The sequence below is a fragment of the Crinia signifera genome, chromosome 2 (genome assembly GCF_055691185.1).
Source record: "Crinia signifera chromosome 2, ASM5569118v1, whole genome shotgun sequence".
Taxonomy (NCBI): domain Eukaryota; kingdom Metazoa; phylum Chordata; class Amphibia; order Anura; family Myobatrachidae; genus Crinia; species Crinia signifera.
In genome coordinates, this window is record NC_139218.1 from 341,409,868 (window position 1) to 341,415,556 (window position 5,689).

Sequence of the window (5,689 nt, forward strand, 5' to 3'; positions counted from 1 at the left end):
ATTTCCTACAACGGTGTGTACTACTTCCTTCAGAGAACAGCACAAACAGGCTCTAACCAGTGTAGAAAGAGAAGTGGGAGGCCCCGGTGAACAACTGAGGAAGAAGACAAGTACATTAGAGCCTCTAGTTTGAGAAATAGGCGCCTTACAAGTTCTCAACTGGCAGCGTTGTACACTAATGGTACACTTAAAATGCCAGTGTCAACGGCTACAGTGAAGAGGCAATTCCGGGATACTGGCCTTCTAGGCAGAGTGACAAAGAAAAAAATCGGAGATTGGCTAATAAAAGGAAAAGATTAATATGGGTAAAATAACACAGACATTGGACAGAGAAAGAGTGGAAAAAAGTGTAATGGACAGACAAATTGAAGTTTGAGGTGTTTGGATCACACAGAAGAACATTTGTGAGATGCAGAACAAGTAAAAATAGGAATTTGGTACTCACCGATAATTCCATTTCTCCTAATCCACAGGGGACACTGCCTTTAACCATGGGGATTGGGATGTGATCTGGAGGAGCCGGCACTTTAAGAAATTTTGAACTGCTGGCTACTTCCCCACCCATTCCCCTCCAGACTGCAGTCTTAAGAAAAAACTGTGTCTGAGAGGAAAGGAGCCCCGGAATCTCTGAGAAGAATAACCAACAGCCATATACAGAATTCCATCACCAGTGAAGATATATACTACATTAATACACACTGGACTAACAACTAAACAATAGAAATAATAATAATCCTAACAGAAGCGCTGGGAGGGCGCGCAGTGTCCCCTGTGGATTAGGAGAAACGGAATTATCGGTGAGTACCAAATTCCTATTTTCTCCCACATCCAGCAGGGGACACTGCCTTTAACCATAGGGATGTACCAAAGCTAACCCCACGGGCGGGACAGCACTACTCTCCCTGTAACACGGCCCGGACAAAATTGGCCTCCGGCCTAGCAAAAGCATCAAATTTGTAAAATCTGACGAAAGTATTAGCCCCTGACCAGGTGGCCGCCCGGCCCACCTGAGACAGACACTCCTCTAGCGGCTGCCCAAGAAGTCCCCACTGACCTCGTGGAGTGGGCTGACACTACCACTGGAATAGAGCGAGAAAAAAATATATAAGCCTCACGAATAGTCAGGCAAATCCAACGTGCTAATGTTGCCTTAGACGCTGGATAACCTCTTTTTACTGCTTCATAAAGAACAAATAAGGAGTCCGATTTCCTGATTGTATCCGTACGAGTGACATACAACCGAATAGCTCGAACGACATCAAGAGATGCCAGTTCTCCCGATAAGACTGGTACCACAATTGGTTCGTTGATGTGGAAATCTGATACCACCTTCGGCAGATAATCCTGGCGAGTCCTTAATTCTGCCCTGTCTGCGTGAAAAACCAAAAAGGGCGAGCGGCAAGACAAAGCACCCAAGTCTGAGACTCTACGAGCCGAAGCCAAAGCCAATAACATGAGAGTCTTCCACATCAAATACCGTAATTCTACAGTCTCCAATGGCTCAAACCGTTCTGACTGTAGAAATTCTAGAACCAAAGAAAGGTTCCACGGTTCCGTAGGAGCCGAAAAAGGCGGCCTTAGCCGAAGGACCCCCTTCAAAAAGGTCTGGACTTCAGGAATTCGAGCTAAACGCCTGTGAAAAAAAATCGATAGGGCCGATACTTGGACCTTTAAGGTACTTAGACTTAGGCCTGATGTGAAACCACTGCTGTGGCATGGTCTGACTGGATCTGGATTGCTTTCCCGTGAAGTAGATCTGATGCCTGAATCAGTGCCAATCGAATGGCTCCTAGCTCGAGCAAATTGATGTGATGTGAAGACAGGCCTCCTGTTGTGACCAACGGCCCTGAAACGATTGTCCCATAGTCACTGCTCCCCAACCTAGAGGACTGGAATCGGTCGTCACTATTGTCCAGTCCATGATACCAAATTGACGCCCCTCCAAGAGATGATCCGTGCAAAGCCACCACATCAAGGACAGTCTTGTGTGTGGTTTTTAGTTTTATGCGCCTGTGCATCTGAAGGTGACACCCTGACCATTGGGAAAGAATGTCCAATTGAAAGGTCCTGGACCAGAACCTTCCATACTGAAGGGCTTCGAAAGATGCCACCATCTTCCCCAACAATCTTATGCATAGGTGAGCTGTAAGATGTCTTGTTTCCAGAACCAGCCTCACCAAGGCTTGGAGGGACGAAATCTTGTCTCCGGGGAGATACACACGTTGTTGTACTGTGTCGAAGAAAAGACCCAGAAAAAACAGTCTTGGAGTTGGCTTTAACTGGGACTTGGGAAAATTGATTATCCACCCATGCTGAATCAAAAACGGATGTGTGAGGAAGGCATCCGAAATCAATCTCTCCCTGGACGGAGCCTTGAGGAGAAGATTGTCCAGGTATGGAATGATTGTAACTCCCTGTCACCGTAATGCCGCGACCATGCATGTCATCAGTTTTGTAAAAATCCTTTGACAGGCCGAAGGGGAGAGCTCGAAACTGGAAATGCGCTTCCAGCACCGCGAAACGCAAAAACTGATGATGCGGCTCCCAAATGGGAACATGAAGGAATGCATCTCTTATGTCCATTGACATGAGAAACGCCCCTGGTTTGAGGCCTGCCACCACTGACCGTACTGATTCCATTTTGAATCTGCGGTAAATAATAAAGTGGTTCAATCCTTTTAAATTCAGGATTGGACGGAACGTGCCATTCGGCTTGGGCACCAAAAAAAGGTTGGAATAAAAGCCCTTTCCGCTTTGATCCACTAGTACTGTTACAATTACTCCTGATTGTAACAGTTTCTGGATTGAAGCCTGGAGTGCTTCTCGCTTCAACTCCAGTTGCGGAAAACCTGTTAAAAAATTTTTTGGGGAGGAAAAGTTGTGAACTCCAGCTGGTATCCTCTTGATACCACCTGCTGGGCCCACAAATCTGTGCAAGTCTGTCGCCATGCCTCCGCAAAAGCCAACAGCCTTGCCCCCACCTGGGCACCTCCCAAGTGGTCAGGGAACCCGTCATGCCACGGGCTTGTTGGGAGATTTTTGCTCCTGGCGGCGTGAGGTAGCAGTTGTAGGTACTGATGTGGCTTCTCCTCTGCCACGCTTTCCTCTGAAGGCTGAAAAAGCTACTCTACCTCTGCCTCCTGACGCTCCTCGAAAGGCCCGAAAGGATGGCCCTCCATAGGGTCTCCTAGAAACCGGTGCCAGGGAAGGCAGACAAGTCGATTTACCACCGGTAGCTTGCGAAATCAATTTGTCCAGCTCCGGTCTAAACAAAACTTCACCATTGAAAGGCAGAGCTTCTACCGCTTTTTTAATCTCTGCCTCTGCCTGCCAGGATCGAAGCCATAATGAATGCCTGGCCAAAACAGCGTAAGTTGAAATCCTGGCTCCCAAAGCTGCCGTATCTGTGGCTGCACCTGCCAAATATCCAGCCGCATCCTGAATATACTCTGCCAAAGGCAGCAACTCCGCCCTGGGCCTATTATTATTAAGACCTGCCACAAGCTGAGCTGCCCATTTCTCCACGGCCTTGCTCACCCAGGCTCCTGCCAGAGCAGGCTGTAGCAAAATCCCAGAAGTGGAATAAAGGGATTTTAGAGTGGCCTCCAACCTGCGGTCTGGACCCTCTTTCAGTACCACCGCCCCTGGAATGGGGAGGGTGGTACGCTTGGACAATCTGGAAACAGAGGTATCCGCCGGAGGAGGAGACTCCCACTTATTCCTGGATTCCTGAGAAAAGGGATATAAAACCCTAAATCTCCTGGACACCTGGAATATTTTATCCGGTGACTGCCAGGCCTCCAATAACAATCTATCTAATTCCGGAGACTCCGGAAAACATACCTGCGGCTTTGGAGACCTCCCGAAAATGGACCTTGGAACCGGGACTTCTGGATCTGATAAATCCAAAGTCTGCTTAACGGTTCTAAGGGCATCAATACCCTGAGATTCCTCTTCTGCATATTCCTCCACGGAGGGTTCCGCTAACTCTTCCACCAAAAATTCTCCCTCCTCTGCCGAAAAAAATTCTTCTGCATCATCTGACTGCACTAATGCAGCCGGACCCCTTCTCTTAGCTTCCTGAGAAAAAGGATTACCCTGAGATGAGGAAGGAAAATTCCTGGCTAAAGAATCCACTGACCTTAACAAGGATCTAGCCCATGGAGGTTCAACAGAGGTTAAATTGTCAATCTGTGCATGCAGTGCTTCCCTTTCCCTGCGAGAAGCTGTCAGCTCTGTAGCTAAATTAGACAGCACAGCTGTAAGGGATTCGGATGGTTGCTGCTGCTGCGGGGCTGTCCTTGAGGACTGACCTGCCCCATAACAAGTCTCACATAAAGTTACTCCCTTAACATGCTGAGTATACTGGACCTTGCATCTTTTGCACGTATACAGTTTAAGGGCTGCTTTAGAGGTACTTCTCTCAGCCATACCTGCAGACAACCGTGCACACAGACCCCCACAAGTGTATACACTGACCTGGGTCTGAAGTGGAACAAGGGAAAGCAGCCTTAACCCAAATTCCTCCCACCACAAGCGTCTCCAGACCACAGAACCTGAAGTTTTTAGGGGAAGCTTGCTTTGTTGCGCAGGTATCCTTAATAGGAGCTGCCACTGCTGCAGAGAACAGGCAATGTGGGACCTCCTGCGTCCTGTTAATACAGGAAGCTAATCCGGCACAGATCCCCTTCAGGGAACTGACTTCCGCCTCCGCACTTCCGGTTTGCCCACTCTGCCTTAAAGTGACAGCGCGCTTTCACCGCCTGACACAGACAGCAAGGAGCGTCTCCGGTGAGCGGGTAAGACGCCCGCCGGCTATGGTACTGCAGGGAGAACGCTCCCACGACTCCCTGCTGCCTGCCTCATTACCTAGTCAGCTAGCTAGGCTGACCAGGACCACACGGCGCTCGGCGCCAGCATCCCATCCCTGGAGGTGTGTGGTAGCCTCTGGACCCGTATGCAAGCTGCATGCAGCTGCGGCGGGCCCCCGGGAGTACACCCCGGTGGCTGAGCCCAGGAGGAACACTACACAAGTACCAAAAATGTCTTCGGTCTCAGGGAGACCTACATCCGGGCGACTCCTCCGGACACTTTTTTCAAAAGACTGCAGTCTGGAGGGTAATGGGAGGGGAAGTAGCCAGCAGTTCAAAATTTCTTAAAGTGCCTGCTCCTCCAGATCACATCCCAATCCCCATGGTTAAAGAAGGTGTCTCCTGCTGGATGTGGGAGAAAAGATGCTGGAAGAGTGTCTGACCCCATCTGTCAAGCATAGTGGAGGTAATGTCATGGACTGGGGCTGCTTTGGTGCTGGTAAAAGTGGGAGATTTGTACAAGGTAAAAAGAATTTTGCAATGCCATACCATACCATACCATACCCTGTGGACAGCACTCGATTGTAGCCAATTTACTCCACCAACAGGACACCTCCAAATTATGCAATAACTATTTAGGGAAGAAGCAGGCAGCTGGTATTCTGTCTGTAATGCAGTGGCCAGCACAGTTTTTGGGAACAGCTTGACCGTATGGTACGCAAGAAGTGCCCATCAAGCCAATCCAACCTGTGGGAGGTGCTTCAGGAAGCATGGGGTGAAATATCTTTACATTACCTCAACAAACTAACAGCTAGAATACCAAAGGTCTGCAATTGCTACAAAATGAGCATTTTTTGACAAAAGTTTTGAGGACAAAA